General features: G+C 46.6%; 1 long non-coding RNA gene across 1 annotated transcript in view; it reads left to right on the top strand.

The window, feature by feature from the left end:
• Positions 1-19,349, top strand: part of LOC146891891 (uncharacterized) — a 35,293-nt gene that overhangs the window by 14,336 nt on the left and 1,608 nt on the right. The window contains exon 2 of the long non-coding RNA XR_015005006.2: positions 16,592-16,969. This is a non-coding gene — a long non-coding RNA (uncharacterized LOC146891891). The remainder of the gene's footprint in view (positions 1-16,591; positions 16,970-19,349) is intronic.

A 19,349-nucleotide genomic window follows, 5' to 3' on the forward strand; every position in this document is an offset into this window, starting at 1 on the left:
CTGCGTGGCTCACAGCACACAGGTGCCAGCCTCGGGATTTCACCTGGCTGCCTCGGTAACACTGTCCCCAGATGACCTGTGAAAACCAACCATGGAATCTGTGTTGAAAGCTAGAGCAGCTCTAGGAGGCTCTAAATTTAGACTGTCTTTTCCTTCCAAGAGAGAATTTGTTTGTAAATCAGTTTTTGGAACAGAAAGCAAACATTTCCCCATAGAAATACTAGAATGTGGGTGTGCAGCTTTAGCCGCAACGTCAGACTCTACGTGGGCAAAGCGTTTCCTCGGGGCCTACCTCTCCGGGCCGCTCAGCTGTATACATTAGGCACTAGATACTCTTGGGTGTTGCCATCAGCAACTGAACCACCGTGTGCAATGGTTTCCTAGGGAAACAGTCAGCTTGTTCCTGATGGGAAGAACTGCCCAGCTGCTAAAGCTTGGTGGCCAAGAGAGATTGCCTTGGTAGTTCTGACAATGCCACCCAGAAGCCTAAAGGGTCAGATTTTTCTGCATAAGGGACATTCTTAAATCTGGTGTTTGTACTTTGGAAACTGCCAGCTCTTAATTTAGAAAGCATGACAACTCAGTCAGGCTAACGGTGAACTCTGTGCAGTTTAGACCAGGAAGTTGAATAAGACAACATAAACAGTAAAGCAAAATTAGAAGGCAGATTTATGCAGAGATAGACCCTGGGACCAAGTGCTTCATAACAAGGCCGTTAGTAAGACCAGCCCTTCCAGCCTCGAAACATGGTAATGAAATGTATCTGGAATGGAAAAAGTAACGGAATTCAACTGCAAGGGAGATGCCAGTTCCAGGAAGTCTGCAAGGGCCACATGGTAGATACTCAATAACCTCCAATTCTCCTCCTTCCTCTTCTCTCCTCTCTTCTCCCCTCTCCTCTCTTTTACTCTTCTCTCCTCTCTTCTCTCATTTCTTCTTTCTTTCTTCCCTTCTGTCTTTCCTTTCTCTCCCCACCTTTCTCCCACCCGAAGTAAGCTGTGGGTAGTGAGTGATAGCTCTCCTTCATAGACAACTCCTCTGGTTTATTTTGTCCCCAGTGGCAAAAGAGGAAGGATGTTTCCAGCCAAAATGAGGATTGGTGGAGAATAAGACAGGAGGAGCCAAAGATGGAGCCATGGGCATGAAGAAAGGCAGAATTTTAAGGGGTTGTTAGATCAGGAGTCCTTTGGGAAGAGAGAAAAATCCTAAGTTGTAATTCCTGAAGGGAGGAATTAATTCAGCAGGCCAGAAGGAAGACAGAGCTCGGCTAGGAAAGATGCATTAATGGGTGCCTGGACTCTTCCAGAAATAAACAGAAGAAAATGAAAATTCACACAAGGAGGCTTAGTCTCCAGCGTTTTAGGAAAGAGCCTGTAAGTTCCAAGCGGAACAGTGACTGTGGGGCTGAGCAGGACTCTCTCCAGTTGTCAGTTGTCTCCTGTGTCCCATTGGTCTGACATCCCAAGGCCAGAAGAGTCTCCGCCACTCTCTGACCTCTGCAGGAGTCATTTACTTTTCATTCTCCTCACTTCCATTTCGGGTTCCTTTAGAGATCTTGGTTTACATCCTCCCAGTTCGGGTCCTGTCCTTAAGGAATCTTACTGCCAGGCTAGAAGTTCTCAGTCTCCATTGGTTAAAAATGAAGAGGAATTCAAACACTCTGTCCTTTGCCGTCACGCCTTCTGGGGGCGCTGTGTTCCATTTGTCACTACCAAATAAAATGGCAGAAGGGGCAGATATTTTTAAGCCTCATAGAAGCATTTTCAAATGCCAATTAAGAAAAAGCATGATGTCCTAAGTTATTTACTCTGCACTCAAATTTAAAAAACAGAAAACAACAGAACACAGTGATGCTATTGGAAGACAAAGAAGAGACAGCAGCTTAGTGGCTGGGAGAGACCGCAAGAGTCACTGTCCTGGGCCTGGGAGCCTGTCCTCCATCTCACGTTCCCGTGCTCCAGGAACAGGCTCAGCCCTTGTGGATAAATCCCTTTCAGAAAGAAAAGCTTCAGGACGATGAGCTCGTCACCTCCTCCCGCGTGCGATGAGTGGAGAGAAACAGGAAAACACATTTAAAATAAGACACATTCCAATGTGATGAGATTGCTGAACAAGGGCCTTACTTGGAACCCTACACCCTGAGATGCTTGCCACTGTGGTAATGCTTTTTCTTGTGCCACAGTGACTTCCCAACTCCTGCTGTTTGAAAAGCATGGTTTGAACAATATACATCACAAAAATGTACCGGTCTGTGGAAAGCTCAGGCCAGAAAGCTCCTGCTCGGATGAGCACTTCTTGGGCCTTCCCTACCAGAGGCCTGTATGTCTTTCTCGGTTACTTAAGGACTTAGTTCATTTCACAAGATTCAAGCTAGGGATAACAATGCACACACTATCTTTCACTATCTTTATTAATGATAGCACCAGGGAAGCTTTCTATAAAAGCTCGGCAGAAGAAGGCGGTTCTGAGCCACCACATGTCTGAATCCCAGCACTGTTTTGTGTGCACATCAAGTTTGATTGGGTTAAGACGTTTCCCTTGACTCTTTACTAGCACTGAGCATAGACTCCTTTGAGGGAATGACTTCAACACAGTGCAAATGATATATCTCAGGCCACTCCCCACTGACTTCCATTCCATATCAGCCCATAAAGTGGGCTAAGCAATTTTCCTCCAGTTACTTCCATTTCATGTGAGTCTCCCTAGTGGAATCAGTGAGGTTCCCTCTGTCCATTTCTATTCCCAGTCGGTGTCTGAAGGATGCTAGCATTTCCTTCATCCACTTCTATTCCACATGAATGCTGGGTAGCCTTCCCTTTGCTTCTGGGGGTTACAGAACAGCAGAAGAAAGTAATATGGTCTCTCTCAGTCAAAACAACTTGAGAAACTTTTGTAAAGGTTAATAGTAAACACTCCTGCAGCTTTTGCTGATGCTATGGATTCTGTCAGTTACTCAATGTGACCCATACCCCTAAGCTTCTGTAGATAATGCAGAAATGAACAAGTGTGCTGGTCACCAATAAAACTTTCTGTACAGAATCAGGCTGTGGGCTGGGTTTGTCTCGCCAGGCTGCAGATTGCCAGCTTGCCTTTGATCTAGTCTGACTTCCTCATTTTACAGATAAGAAAAAAGAAGCCTAGAGAGACTAGAATCTTCCAAAGTTGCTTGCTGGCCAGGGCAAAGCCAGATCCCCTACAGCATCAGAACTAAAATCTAGCTTTCATTCTACCATGCCACACTGGCTCCACCTCATACCATACATTCATTTGTCCTGTCTCTGACATAAACGAGTCAAGAAATAAGATATGAAGAAAGTTGAAAGGAAATTATGCTTGTGTTTTATTCAACTCCTTCACACAAACTATTTTGAAGGAGAAATTTTATATAAAACCACTATTTGTTTACTCCTTCAACCGTCATTATGCTTCAGAGGAGCAAAAAACTGAGATTATTATGCCAATCTCATGTAAACTCCATTTGAATAAAGCAAACAGAGTAGGATTGCTAATTCACCAAAAAACTGTTACCCTCCATCTCAAGTTCTTAGCGTGGGACTCTGGAGTTAATGGCTTCATGAAGCTCATGCAGAATGCCCTGTGTCCATTTCTCCTCAAGGCAGAACACATTTGTAATCCCAAAGCCTACAAGGTTCTTTATTGACTGCGAAACGTCCCATTTCCATCCAAGCTGCCTGAAGAGGAGAAAATGAAGAGGCTCCAAGGGATAAAGTCCCTTCTTCACAGGGTCTTCTGTGGCTGCTCTGCAGAGGGGAGTCAGTTGTCCAAAAGCTACCAAGAGGGGAATAAAAGCACTCATGGCTTAGCTGACACAGAAGCATAAGCACAGCCTTTGGGATGATCGCAGCATCAGCATGCTAGCAGTGAGCAAAGACATAAGTCAGACTCAGAAACCAGTGGGAGAGTGTGGGTTTGGCATCTGGAAACTCAGTGACCTATTGCTACCACGACAGAAAGAAAAATGCTTAGACTAAGTAAATGGGGAGAAGGCCTGGGGTTGTGGTGGCTGCTGTTTGAATACAAAGCTGAATGCAGAAGGAAGGAATAGAAACTCCCACACACCGGAAGCAAAGAGTGAACCCAAATAAGAATGGGCAGCTTGAACTGCTGCCACAATGACCCAGAAAGCAGACACCTAGACTTTTAGTCCCCATACACAGATACTGTCCACTGCAGTGAGGAGTGAGAGGTCTCAGGCTAAAGCCCAAACCCTGCTGGCCGATGAGAAGGGATGCAGATATCTCTACAGTAGCCCTGATAAGTCTTAGGAAAGTTGCTGCATAACCCAGGACCCTAGGAAGAGAAAAATAAACCACAGTTTCCTGATACCTCTCCCAGGCTTCAGTGCCCATCCTAGGTGGCCTCTGCTTTCCCACTTTGCCTAACTTTTCATAGTCAAGTAGGATCTCCACAGCAGGTACCCTCCCCACCATGGTCTCCTTGGATACTATACTTCAGGATCTGTTAAGTCTGAGAAGCCTGCAGTGTGCAGGTGAGTGTCAAGGTAAGCTTCTTTGGCACAGGGTATTAGAAAAGCTGGGTATGAAGAGAGAATTGATTTCACAAGCCTCTTACTCTGGGAACCTCAGAGAGATGAAGGTTTAGAATTCTGCAGAAATTTTGGCAGTGCACGCTAAATGCCAAGACCAATGATGCCCTTAGCTGAAGTGGTGTGGCTGTATCCTGGCAGACAGGACTCTTACTAGCTCCAGAGGGATCCAGCCACCAGGAGAAGCTGGAACACGCTCTGTTTCCTCTGCTTTCCCAACACATACACCATCTAAAGCTGGATCAGCAGGGTGTTTCAGCTGTGGGACAAAGTGGGGACCTTCATATCGTCAATGATATGTGTCATCTAACTCTCCCATAAAGCATAATTAATGCCTCTTAATGAAGTGACCCTGAGTTCTGTAAGTATGCAGTCCATCCTCACAGTGACAGTCTTAGTAACTTCCAGAAGATCCCTTGGAAGATGCTCAAAGGCTAGCTTTGGTTTAGTAGGGAAAGTTGAGCGACCAGTTCTCTACCAGACCCACAACCTTGGCTCTGGGTACCTGAGCAGACCTTCAGTGACTGCATCCCAAGGTCAAATTTGTCATAAAGGCATTCTTTCTATCTTTATAATAGTACAAAATTAAAGGTTAAAAAATATGCCCACTGAAGAAGCTATCTCAAGTGAAGGATTATGGGAATAAAATGGTTTGAGTCTTTACTCCTGTGATGAAATTATAGCAAAACCTGTCCAGTTTTCTCCTCAAGATCCCCCAGAAAGCAGACTGTTTGGGAATGGGCCACAGTTTTGGTGTGTGCATAGAGATGTGTATTGAGGCCTTCCTGAAGCCTGGACCTTAGAAGGCAGAGGGAACGCAGTCTCTCTTTTTCTGAATGCCATTAGGGAGGCAGACTCATGGCAGTAGCAAAGTGATTCATTCATCAGTCGTGTGACTTTGGAATCTCAGTGTTTCTATGCCCCGCTCTCCTCTTCTGTGCAATGAAGAGACGAAGAGGTTCTCTGAGTAATTTTTTGAGGATAGATATCAAGCTATGAGGCCCTTACCTTGAAATAAACTAAATTTTAGCCAAGGGAACCTCCCCCATCTACAGAGTCAGCACACATTATTAAACACCTAAGAGATGAATCTCTGCTAAATTCCTGGGGTAAAACATCCTTTTAAGGCTCTGTGGCTGCCGGGGAAATATTCTCATACTTGGGCATTTGTAATCAAAAGAACATACTTTTAAGAAATAAGAACAAGAGGCTGGGGAGTAGCTCGATGGGAAAATGCTTGCCTGGCTTGTGCAAAACCCAGAGATCAGCTCCCAGCACTACAGAAGCAACAATAGGAAGACAGGCAGGACTTGGGCGGGCTAGGGGGACAGAGTAAAGCTCTTCAGTCTGCCCTGGATCCAGGCTGTCCTGATGCATGGAGGAATGATTAGTGCCTGGCTCAGAGTCCCCGGAAAATTGAATAAAATGACTCATGTAAAAGTGACCGCCCAGCACTTGGCTTAAAGTAAGAATTCAAAATGTGTTGGCCACGCACGTTCGGGAAGCTCTCGCACACAGTGTCCTGTCTCCCACTCAGTCTGACTCACCACTGAGCCCATTTTCACAGGTGAATAATCAGGAGTGATGAAGCTGGAGCTGTCAGATGCATTGGCAGCCAAGCCAGGCCCTAGTTACAGAGCACCAGGGCCCCATGTTCTCCACAAACCACTCTGCTCCTCACTTCCTGACATTTGGAGAGCATGGGGCCCTCAGGACCTGTTCATAAGACTACACTATCTATTGTGTGGCAGGACTTTTCCCCTCAGCAAGTATCCTGGAATCCTGTGGAGGCTTGGGAGGGTTGTTGTTGTTGTTGGTTTTGGTTGTTGTTTTGGTTTGGTTTTGGTAAGTGTTCCTGATGAGAAAGAGCTGTTTCAGGATCCCACAGGGTGTCCTCCTCCAGACTCACCCCTGCAGGCAATCCCCAGTCATCCTCCAGACTCACCCCTGCAGGCAGTCCCCAGTCCCCATGGCCAGAGGGAAATCTGCTCAGTACACGGTGTAGGGTGTGCATGCCTGTCTCAGTGCGTAAACGGAGGTCAAGGGCAACCTTGGCTGTCCTGTCAATCCTTTCCTTCCACTTGTCCAAGACAGGGTCTCTTTTGTTGTTTTCCACTGTGCATACCAGGTAGCCAACAAGCTTCTGGAAATTCTGTATCTACTTTCCTGTTCCCAGTAGTTCTGGAATTATGGACACCCATGCTACCATGTCTGCTTTTATTGGGGTTCTGGGGATTTGAACTCAGGTCCTGAACCCCCTCCCCAAGTACCCCTGTAATATGTTTTCAAGTGCACTGATTAAGGAGCCAGCCACTCTTCTGCAGAACCCCACAGAGCAGTCATTTACAGTACTGTTTATTCAGGTTTTAACTAGAATTTTTCCCTTCCTTTTTCTTACTTGATTCTAATCTGTGGAACTCATTACCTCCTGTTCATTACTGCTGTGACCTGTGACTCAGTGCTTCTCACTTAACATTATGAAATACACTGATGAGCAGTGTGACCCAGGAACCTGGCTTTCCTCTGTTTTTAAACAAACAAAATAAAAACATGAAGATATAGTTGGGAAGTCCCTACAATGTCTACAATAGTTAATCCACCGTTGGCTCTTGGAATTTCTGAGGACTTCGAGGTTCCGATCGTATACACAGCTGGGCCAGTTTCGGAGCAGCTGGGCAATGTTGCATGCCCTGAATGGTTGACACACAGAATTTTCCTATCCATATGATTTTTTACCAAAACCCTGTGAAGTAGGATGGTGGTTTTTAGATAAGGAAATATAGCCTCTGGGTGATTGAGTGACTTGCTTGAGCTCTCAGAGACTGGTGGGTTTTCTGACTTCGGGTCTGGGGCCCACTCTGCTATGAGTGTCTCTGCCGACAGAGGGAAATGCAGGTAACCAAAGGTTCAGAAGCCCCAGGAGAGCTTCTGCAAGTGTCTGGGGAAATTACCAGACAGCTATTGGAGCAGTTTACTGAAATTTAGATGTGAGCATCCAGTGGAGCGTGGCCAAGTGAGGAAGGTGAGCGCGGGAGAGGTCCTCCCACTGACACAATCTCAGTTTCCTTACTTGGTTCTGGACTTGGACTGGAATGAAAGGTTGAGTTTTCATTCCTAAGGGCAGTAAAATTGTAGGTGGGGTTCATACCTGTAGTTCTAAGACTTCAGAGGCAGAGTGATATGTTGTCTATATTCTGTCAATTATGTTTTAAATAAATGCTAATTGCCCAGTAGCCAGGCAAAAAGTATAGGTGGGACAACCAGACAGGAAGTAAAGGCAGGTCAGGGAGAACAGAAGAATTCTGGGAAGAGAGAAGGTCCCTCTACAGTCCTGCCCAGACACACACACAAAAAGATGTGACCTGCCCTGCTAAAAAAGATACTGAGTTGTGTGGCTAACATAGATAAAAATAATGGGCTAATATAAGAGTTAATAAAAAAGCCTGAGCTAATGGGACAATCAGTTTATAACTTATGGAGACCTCTGTGTGATTTCTTTGGGGCTAAATGGCTGAGGGACCCAGTGGGAGAACAAAAACCAGGCAAAACAAAAACCCAGACAACAAATGGCGCCCATGTGGACAACTGCATCCTAAGGGGAGCCCATATGATGAGTTCCTGCCAGGAAGGAAGGAAGAAATGAGGTGGGTAGGAATAGGGGACATTGGAGAGGTCCACAGTCAAGCTCTCTTTGAATACCTTCTTCCCTGACCACCTATGGTCCCTGGGCCTGCTGTGCCCCTTGCTCTGGGATTCTGCCCCACACTCAGGCTCTCTATGCTCATTGGACAACATCCATTTGACTCTCTTGCCAAGTGAGCTTTCTGAACTCAGAGGCACACACCTTTTACTGCCTGCAAAGGTGTTTTACTAACTTGAGTTCATGTCTCTGGGGACCCGTTGGAGCACAAGCTCACTGTGAGCCAAACAGCACAGATGCAACAGCTGAACGAGCATCCTGGAGAAAGCATTACAAGCCTGGGCGGAAGTCAAGGAGCGGTGAGCAGGCCCTGCCTCCAGCTGCAGACTGGAGCATCCCCCAGGTGAATCTAGCAAATTGTTCTAAAATTGTCCTGAATGAAGGCAGTGCTCTGTCAGGCCCAGGGACATGCTCATTCATGGGTACATTTGGCTGAAGATGCTGTGGGGTCCTGAGAAGCAGCTGGAAGAAGTGAGCGTTCAGAAAAGCATGGGAAGGCAGAGGTCATCTCCATGGCAGGAATTAACACTTCACCTCTGCACTTTTGAGTGAGACCATGCTCTCCTTCACTTTCCACACTTCTACCCCCTCCCCCGCCCCATTTCTGCAGCTTTCACTCCCAGAGATCCCTGGGTAGCAGACCCTGCCATGTTTCCTTTCTAAACCACTCTGATGACTCCCTTGTCTCTCAAGGCCCTGCAAGACTGCCTTCCTCCAGGCATTATCTCCTTTTACTTTTCCACTCCCACAGCCCCTCAGCTGCCTGCCCCTCCACTAGCCAGCCTCTGGGCTTACCTCCAGCCTCCCGCTCATTTAACCCTCTGCTGAGAATGCTTCTCTTCAGGAAATCCATGGGTCCTCAGCTCTTTCAGATCTGGAATCAGATTCCCCTTCCTAACACAAATCACTTACTGCATTCATTGTCTTCTTCCCCTTGGGACCAGGGACAGCCCTGTCTTGCCCACTGATAAATTCCTAGAGTACCCGGGGTACCCGGCACATGGTTCGGACCCAGTTCACACTGAGAAGATGGGCTATTCGGTGGAGGGGTTATATCAGTAGGCTGGTACCAAGCAACAGCCTCAGTTCCTCAGTGTGGCTGCTCTGAGGTGCCCAATGTCCCCTTCATGTTAAGCATGCAGGCTTCTGAAAGAGGGGAGAGACATGCAGGGGAGTCTGGCTCTTGTTACACCAGCTGAGAGAATTCTTCTTTGGCAGAAACCACACCTGAGATCTGCTAAGGCAGAGGCTCCAGGGTCAGCAGTCACCCGACACCTTGGAGTGGAGCAGTGAAGATCCTTCTGATCCCTCTGCTACTCAGGACGGGAGACTTCCCACCTCAGCAACCCTCGTCAAATTGTCTCTAGCAACTCAACAAATCAGTTCCGGCTGAGACTTCATGGCTAGCCATGGGAATGTCGGGCCAGAATCAACAGCACAATCTAGTGCAAAGGGAAAATATGAGAGCCTCTTGTCCACAAGTTATTAGTTCAAAATGGCAAGAACAGATCCTGAAAGCCACTGACAGGCCTTGTGACAGCACAGACTACACACTCCTAAAGGTAGCCATGGCCAGAACCGACATTTCATAGATGTTCCTGCCAGGAAGTCACCTAGAATAGGTGCAGATAACTTCTGTTCAAGATGGGTGTCAGGTTTCATCTAAGGAAGAAGCAGAGAACACAAATACTGCTGGGTGTGATGGTACATACCCATAACCCCAGCACTCAGGCGGTGGCCAGAGAAACAGGAGTTCCAGTTCAGCCTAGGCTACGGGAGTCCAGCCTAGGCTACGGACACCCCATCTCAAACAAAAGCTGAAAGAAACCTTACGGCACCAGAACTATGTCGTCACCTCTATTAAGGATGTCATGTTGCAGGATAGACGTGGTGGTCAAAAGCCAGTGACATCAAAGAACCAAAGGTGGCATTAACAGTCAGCCTGGGTTAGAGTCTGTGGCAATGAGCAGCCCAACTTTGATGTCATCTCCATTTGGAAGAGTGGTCAGAGACCAGCAGGATACAAGAAGAAAGAAAAGGAAGCTTCCAGAAACTGCAGAGGACAGGCTGAGGTTGAAGTCTGTGGTTGTGGCTATTATGCTAAGAGGCCCGGCCTTTCCCCATGAGTCAGCGAATGGGGCATGTGGTTACTTTATTGTCAATGCTTGGTAGGTATCCATGGATACCATGTGCTGATGTAGATGATGTAGTGAGATGGTCGTTTACAGTTTACAGTTTTGAGAGTGCTTTCCTGTGTATAATGATTTGGGTCCATCCTGTCAGTAACCCTGGAAGGTCAACAAATATCACTGCCCCCCTCCCCAGACAGGCACTGACTGCTCACTGGGGACCAGTTGGAATACAAACCCACTGTGACTGTCCAATGGTTGACAGAACTCCATTTTCAGTCTTTGAATACAGAGGAATTTGGACTCAAATTCTGGAGGAAATTTATCTTCTCTATAATGTTCCCGTCACCCTTGGCTACCATCAGTCCAGAGATTATGGCCCAGTGCAAGCCAAAGCATCATTCAAAATGTCAGCAAGTGGAGGCATCGCTTCCAATATCCCAGCCTCCCACAGCACTACCAAAGGGCAACATGAGTAACTGGGGTTGCAGAGCGGAGGCCCCTCCTTGGAAAAGGATGCCTAGGGGGCAGAAAGTGACTCTCCATACAAATGTCACATTACCACCGTAGGGGTCATCAGAGAAAATCAAGTTAATGGCAAAGAAAAGATGAACAAGGGGCCCCTGTCCTCAGTGAATATGTATCTTGAAATGGCCCATTAGCTTTTTATCAGGAGTCCTTTGAAGTGCTGTTGGTTTGATGCCTGAAGATGTGTGCATTCTGCCAAATTGCATTACTGTGAACACCTAACTCCTCTGCACAAACAAGTACCTGCAGATGCAGCCAGTGGGCTAATGTTAACCTAAAAACTACCTAGGGCAATTAGTCCTTATAATGAAATACTCTCCTGAGGAGTGCATTTCTTACAAAAAGAAAAAGGAGTGTGTCTTAAGCTCATCTCCATTTGAGCACCAACACATGTCAACAACAGCTGAACTTATTTTTTTTCCTCTTCAAATTCTGCAAAAATTCACTCCCAGGTTTACTTTCTGTGCCAAGTTTTAGAGCTGAGCAAATTTTTATGGTCTAGTTATAAACCCTAGAAAAACAAGGTTTGTAGGAAATGTTGACACAATCGTAACTAAAGTGGTGCTAGCTGACACCTTTCTATTTTCAATTTGGGGATTTCTACTAGGAAAATATAAATGCTAATTCAGCAAAGGAAGCCAACTATAATAAAAAATGCCATCCTCTTCCTGTTTACCCTGTGAAGGGATGCTTCAGAAGACGCAAGGGCAACGTGGAGGTGAGCTAGAATAAGGACACTCAGATGTGGGGCACCTGCAATGGCTCAGCCACTGGTTGGGCACCTGCAATGGCCCGGCCACTGGTCACCTATAAATGCTGCCCAGGAATGCATGCTGTCACCATGAGTCATGCTGCCCATTGCAGCTCAGCCAGACGCTGAAAGATTCCAGGTTTCTGCACCAAGGTGTCTACCAGGCACTCACTGTGCACTGCTGAGTCTTCCCAGGTAAAATGAAAAGCAGATTTCTCACAAACAGATAGGGAAAACCATGAAGACGGTGGGAACAGGAAGATGGAGTGGCAGCAAGAAGGGATCGCTGAACTGGGTGACTCATGCAGCTTGGGCTGTGACCAGTAACATCAATCTGACCTGGAAAGTCTGTTGAAAGAGCAGGAGAAAGGCCAACCTCGGTCCTCATTCTCTGGCCTTCTCAATAGCCTCGTGAGAAGCACATGCGTTCCAGGTTCAAACTTTGACTTTCTTATTCTGAAACAGGAGAAGGTAGTGGAAGGGTAGATTTGATCTGGGTTCAGTGCAAAGGAGAGGCACTCATCAGTGGATCATAATGAGGAGCAAAGCAAGGCAAGCTGAAGTAAATGTTTGAAAACCCTCAACTCCACAGACTAAACAGCTTTGCTTCCCGGGGAGCCAGAAGGCCGCTGTCTCTCCAGGCAGCCCAGTGATGGCATGTGGCTCAGGCAGACCATGCTGCCTCCCCAGGTCCTGCTGTTCTGTTGTCATGTCACATGGAAGCCTGCTGTAGTGAGGAGACATGGACTTACATGCCCCGCTTAAGAAGAAGGTTGTTTTGTATTGAGTAAAGTTCTACTTTGGAAAAGCATCTCTAGAAAATGAAGAAACTTTCAGTTGATGGACAAATGGCTAGCACAAAGGGATAAGTATAAAGACAAAGATAAACTTCCCCTTAACATGTATGGCACTGCTTCCGGGGCTCCTGAAATGGGAACACATTGCTGACAACTTTGCTTTTGAGTGAAATTTGAGAACCTATAAAAAGGCCACTGAGTTACACCCCAATTTCTACCAAGTAAATCCGACCTTTCCCAGTCACAAGAGACTATTAAGTTCATACCTTCATAAGCAGGATGTATTTTGGGTAATTGGGGTTTTTACGTCCCACGTTTCTAAGCCTGTTGGCAACATTTCCCAGAGTACTTTTAAAAGATTTCACAAGATAGCTTCACAATTTTGGCAAAAACCAACCAGCAAACAAACAAACAACAATAACAGAAAGTGAGGCATGCTTTAAAGCTGGCCTTCTGCAGACCCTGCCTGTTCGGGAGGTTGAAAGGAAGACAGTGAGTTTCTGGATGTACCTGTCAAGGCTAAATGATTGTTCATTTCCTGTGAGCTGGGAATAATGTAATGACATACAGCTGGGGAGCAGGGTGGGGCTCCTGCTTTTCCTCTTCCAGCAGCTGTGTTCCTTACCAGCTGGGAAAGATTACCATATGAATGTACTGGAAAACTGAGGAGGAGGGTCAGAAGGAGCATTATAGGTGTCAGCAATGTCTTCCTTCAATGTTCCTACCTGAACTAACCCCGATGGTATTTTAATAACACACATGCGCAAACATTCATTTACTTTAAAATGAGGGGTTGTGGTGGGTACAAGGAGGGGTTTACAAAGCCTCAAACACTCTTTCTGTGGAATTGAACTGATTGGATGTACACCGCTATGATTATGTATGCTAATGACTGGTTGAGTTTGAAAGAAATAGTTAAGAATAATAAGGTATTTTCACTCAAGAGAAGTGGATTTGTATCAGAGTGTCTACGCCTTGCTAATGCAGCCATTACCTGCAACAACAACAAAAAAAACACAAATTCAATACCAATTTTAAAATTAGAATTCAGCAAAACGAGATTCAGGGCACTTATTTAAATGCATGCTTATGCCTTTTAGTATAATAAATTTTGTTCAGTGTTTCATTAGCCCTTATGCTACGCCTCATGGCTAAGTCAGATATGAAATGCGTAGAGCTGCAGCCAACTTCTCAAACCTGGCGGCTCCCATTCTAAGCCAGCACGTGAGCAGACAGAGAGGAGGTGAGGATGGGGAGAGGTGATGTGCAGGTGGCCAGGTCTTCTGCTTCTCCCGGCCAGGAAAGCAGGAAAGGAGAAGTCACAGTGTGTGGGGGGGGGTGGGGGGGGTCTGCCGATGGAGTCTCACAGAGCATTGCTTCTTGACCTTGACCTGTGCAGGGGGTCAAGATACCTGAGACCTGAAGGAGAAGAGAGGCACAGCTTCCTGCTTTGATCTGTTTCTGAGGGCTTTAACCCCACTAGGCATAGGAATACCTGTAGAGTTTAAAACCTACAAACCAGGTCCCACCAAAGCTGGAATAAAGTTTGAACAATTGAAGAAAAAAGAAACGAAACCCTAAGCTGGATGAAAGCCAAGGCGAAGCTGCTGTTGGAAATGAGCGAGAGGTAAAGCGACAGGATTTCGTCTGAGTCTTCCAGGCACGCACTGCAGAGAAGGCACTGCACGCCCTGAAGGTCTAGTGACTCGGTTGCAGTCCCTGCCACTTGCTGCAGTTGCCCTAGCACTGGACAGGCACTGGCACATCCAGGAGGAGGCTGTCTTCACTCTGTGAGTGCTAGGGGGCAGGCGGCCTGAGAATTGCCACCACATTCTACAGGTCAGGAGGAGTGGACTGGGAACACACGAGGACGAGAGCCTGACCTTACACCTCAGCACCAGTCTGAACAGCTGGGCGTGGCAGCACCTGTGTGTCACCACAGTCCTGAAGAAGCAGAGCCATGCTGATCCTGGAAGCTCCTGGCCAGCAGGTTCAGTGAGAGATCCTGCCTCAACAAAGAAGATTCATAGAAACTGAAGAACACACCCACTGTTGACCTCTGACATCCACATACATGTATACACATTTGCTTGCACACATGTGAACATATACACATGGACATGTGGGAGAGAAAAAAAAGTACTCTCCATCCTCCTAAATCCCCTAGATGTGATCTGGTGGGCTCACTCCTTTTTCATGTCCTTTCCCCAAAGCAGTTACTGATAGATGATAGCTACCCTGAAGCATATTGGGGCCAGGATGCAGAGGGTTTGGCTCCTCACATAGCAGAGAGGGAGCCCAGCAGTTGACTCTCTCTCTTCAAAAAATAGGAGGTTTGGGTTTCCTTAGGCCCCGAGTCGACTTGAATCCCAGCATGCTTGGTGCACCTTTTGGCATTCCTCATATAGGAGCTCTTTTCTGAAGTTACCACATCATGTCCTCCATGCCTAGATACTGCCTCCTGGGACTCCCCAAAAAACCTGAGGAGAGGGGTGAGGCTGCTTCCTTCACAGGCCTCATCAGGCAAGCCTCACTGTGGGTGCCTCCCTGAGGCCTCTTTCACATTGCAGGCAGCAAATGATACCTAGCTTAAGGAAGGAAGGAGGAAACAAGAATCTCCCAATATGTCTGGTTTTATATTTTTGCTACCTAAACAAGTTTTCAGTGGCCTCAATGTAATGATGCCCCCAAATGCTCTGATGGAAAGAAACAGTGGTCACAGCATTTGGGACTGGTGACTGTCACACTTCACTGAGAGAAGACCAGCTCAAGAAAGACCTGCCTATTTGTGTGCGTGCCATGGGACAGGTGCAGAGGCCATAGGACTAATTGCTGGAGTTAACTCTCTCCTACCATGTGCATCCCCGGGATCAAACCCAGGTTGTCAGCCTTAGCAGCCAGAGCCTTTACCTACTGGGCCATCCTGCTGGCCCTGGTATCATAAGCTTTTACCAAAGTAACGATTTATTTACTGATAATTTCAAAAGTCATGTACTTCAGAGAATTATTCAAGATGCTGGATGCATATTGGCGTTCCTAAAAGATAAAGATTTAGTCATTTTGTACCATTATTTGAAATGTTGGACTTGAGTCTATGCCAAGTTACCATTGTAATTGAAGTCTATGCCAGTTACCTAAGCTGTTCTCAAGACTTTTCCCTTGAATTCTGCCAGCATTCCAACGCATGCCTGCCAGCCAGCCATTTTCACTAAGACAGCCTCCATGTGCTTGCAGCAACGCATCATGCTCACCAGGTGATGAGGTGCCTGTCGCCTCTCTACAGTACACTGGGGTAATTAGTGTGGCCGTTTGTTTCCGGTTAGAACCACAAAAGAGGAGGCTTAGCAGGGTGCCCTCAGGACAACTGTGAGTTCACAGTCATGGATGGATGTAGTGGGGCGCCCTCAGGACAACTGTGAGTTCACAGTCATGGATGGATGTAGCGGGTCGCCCTTCAGGACAACTGTGAGTTCACAGTCATGGATGGATGTAGTGGGGCGCCTTTCAGGACAACTGTGAGTTCACAGTCATGGATGGATGTAGTGGGGCGCCCTTCAGGACAACTGTGAGTTCACAGTCATGGATGGATGTAGTGGGGCGCCCTTCAGGACAAGCTGTGAGTTCACAGTCATGGATGTAGTGGGGCGCCCTCAGGACAAACTGTGAGTTCACAGTCATGGATGTAGCAGGGTGCCCTCAGGACAAGCTGTGAGTTCACAGTCATGGATGTAGCGGGGTGCCCTTCAGGACAAGCTGTGAGTTCACAGTCATAGATGTAGTGGGGCGCCCTCAGGACAACTGTGAGTTCACAGTCATGGATGTAGTGGGGCGCCCTCAGGACAACTGTGAGTTCACAGTCATGGATGTAGCGGGGTGCCCTTCAGGACAACTGTGAGTTCACAGTCATGGATGTGCTGGCTTCCTCACTGCTTCGCAGGGCGAATTCTATGATAAGATGTAATTTCAGATGGACAAAACCGTTCCTCAATTGTGGTGTACTGTAAAAAACAATGACATTTAGACTCAGAACTTTCGCATGACGCTATTGAGGAGTTTCTCTGCAGAAGATTCTCTCTGTATTTCTTAGCCAAACTGTTTGTTCCTCTTGTTTTCAAACAGATGGACATCTTTCATTGTCTGCTGACTGAATCCTGCAGAGACGGGTTAAACAGGAAGGACTCAAGTTATGGTTTTGTCTGTTTCCAGCGAAGCACCAGAACATTCGTGAATGAAACCCTCTAAGAATTTGCTGCTTACTTCTTCTATGATCTCCCTTCTGTGCTCACTAACCTGTGCTTTGGGACCCCTCAGTCAGTCTACAATCCCAAATTTCCAGTTGCTGACTAAGCATGATTCCTCCAGTCTTTCTGCCTCTTCCAAAATCCAAGTGAGCCCAATCTACAGTCTCTCTTTAGTTTTTACATTTTTTTTTTTTGAAAACAGGGTTTCACTCTGTAGCTCAGACTGACCTTGAGTTTGCTATCTTCCGGCTCACAGGTGAGCACAGCTCTTACAACTACTACCCATTCGTTGGTTTTGTTGCCATTCCTTGCTTGTTTTGTTTGTTGCTTTTGCTTTAACTTATGAAAGCACCATGTCTGAGTTGTGGCAGGAAGCAGGACGTGACTGTTCTGAATTCTTACACTGTCCTTGTGAAGGGACACCTTATCTCTCCGGCTTCCATATGTCATTTGTCTCTGCTTATCTTGGGAGCAGAGCCCTGGCGCCCTGCCTAGGACCATGTGGGAGCCAAGCAGTTTCTCTCTTGGGGTCATCGTTTAGCTCGTTGTAAGCACCTAGTGGAAAATTACTCTAAACATGTGTGCTGCAGAACCTTCAGGAGAGTGGCTATGGAAGCCAGCTGGAAACAGAACAAGCCATCACCCCTCTGCAGACAGCTCTGTGAGGTGGATGGGACAGCCATGACCTTGCATGTAGAACCTTCAGAGCCTGTTCTGGCAACATTCCTCGCCTATGTTGTATCCTTCACCTTTCCTACAAGGAACATGCCGTAAAGGACTTCATTTCCCAGGCACCCTTGCAGATGAGGACAGAATGTTTTCAGCTTTCAGCCTGTGACACCCATTGTTTCTGGGCTACCTCAAGGAAGAGTTTCCCCCTTTACTCCCTATCCATAGGTGCCTGAGCCCTTCCAACCAGTTCATGTCCTACTAGAGCCTGCCTTGTCGTGTTGGTGAGTGGGAAGTAAAATAGCAAACATTTGTCAAGTTGACACAACAATATACCAAGCAAAAATGAAAAGACCAAGGTAGAGTTAAGTCTGGCTGCACACACACCCCCTTGAAAGAATGTAGCTGTGTGGGAAGAACATATTTACTCTTATCAGTATTAACAAGGATAGATTTAATATTTTGATAGAAAATGTGAGTGTTTCATAATTACAAAAGAGACATGGTCCTTGCTCAACTTATTAGCTCAGGTCAGTGATCCTTTCAGTCTAGCGCCTGGAGGCAGGTCAGCCGGGGCTACTTAGCAAGACTCTGTCTCTCACATGCATGTTCATACTCTGTATCTGCCTCCCTCCTCCCTCCTCTAATTCTTTTGCTTCTAGGGATTTGGAGAGGCAGGAGAGGGGCACTTTCTGTTCCTCTGGACTAGATAATTTAATGTGAAAGGCACACAATACGGTAAAGGATTGGGATGGCTACACACAGTAGCACAGGCTATGCATTGCCTGCTTTTCAGAGCAAGTCATGCATATTAGCCCTGGTCTATGGTGCCTCACTGCCAAGCATGGCCTGCACAACCACGTGGTATTAGATCTTTAGACATCTTTTCTCTCGACTACGTTGAGTAGTGAGAGGAGAAGGACATGAGAATACACAGTAACACCACCTGGCCCAGCCTAAAGTGGTTTCTCAGAGGAAGTTACTTCAGCCGAAACTTGAGAGTAAGTCAGCTTAGTTAGCCAAGAGAAAGGAAGAGTTACCAAGGAAGGGGATTTCCACGTCCTAAGACCAAGGATAAGGGATTCTGAGGTCGAGATAAGCAAGAAATGAGTAGTGTTTGAAGGCTCCTGTTGCTGGCCTCCTCCTGTCTTTACAAACCCAGATCAGCTGTGTTCAGGGCTTATGGGTTTCAAGCTGTTCTCTAAGTAGCCCTCGTGACATCTGCTCGTCTGGAGCATGTGATTCAAAAGCTCTGGGAAGATCCCCATCTCCAGACAGACGGCTCCAAATGTCGACTCCGATTCCTGCCACCTGTTCAACCTGATCAAATGTCAAACATTTTGATTCAGACAACCATAAATCTGGTTGTGATACTTCTCTATTGAAAGCTTTTAAATGCAATACTTAAGGTATTTATAGACAAAATGAGCTGTACTGTTTGAGAGAAGATTGTAACACCTTTATATGAGCAGGGACAGTGATCTTTCAGAAAGTAGTAACTAATTCTAAGCTGTCCCCGAGCACAATCAACTTACACAGAGTAAAGTGTTATGCAGAAAGTGTATGTTTGCACAGACCAAAAAAATGGGTAAGTGGGTGAAGAAATGGGTAGGTAAAGAGGTGCTGGATACATCAGTAAAGAGATGCATGGATGGGTGAAGGAGGGTTGAAGAAAGGGGTGGATGGCTTATTAGCAACTCTTTGTTGCTATGGCAAAATACCATGACAAAAAAAAAAACTTAAAGCAGAGTTCATTTTGGCTGATAGTTCTATTGGAAGAGGGGGAGACAAGTCAGCCTAGTGATCGGAGCAGAAAGCCGACAGAACACATTCCTTCACCTACTCACAGGAAGCAGAGAGAACAGGAAGTGTAGCCAAACTTACGTTCCCCCACAGACAAAAATCCAGCACCCAGTGGTGTTCCTCCTTCAGGAAGGCTCTACCTTCCTAAAGTCTCAAACAGTGCC

Source organism: Myodes glareolus, chromosome 14, assembly GCF_982192425.1.
Source record: "Myodes glareolus chromosome 14, mMyoGla1.1, whole genome shotgun sequence".
NCBI classification, from domain to species: domain Eukaryota; kingdom Metazoa; phylum Chordata; class Mammalia; order Rodentia; family Cricetidae; genus Myodes; species Myodes glareolus.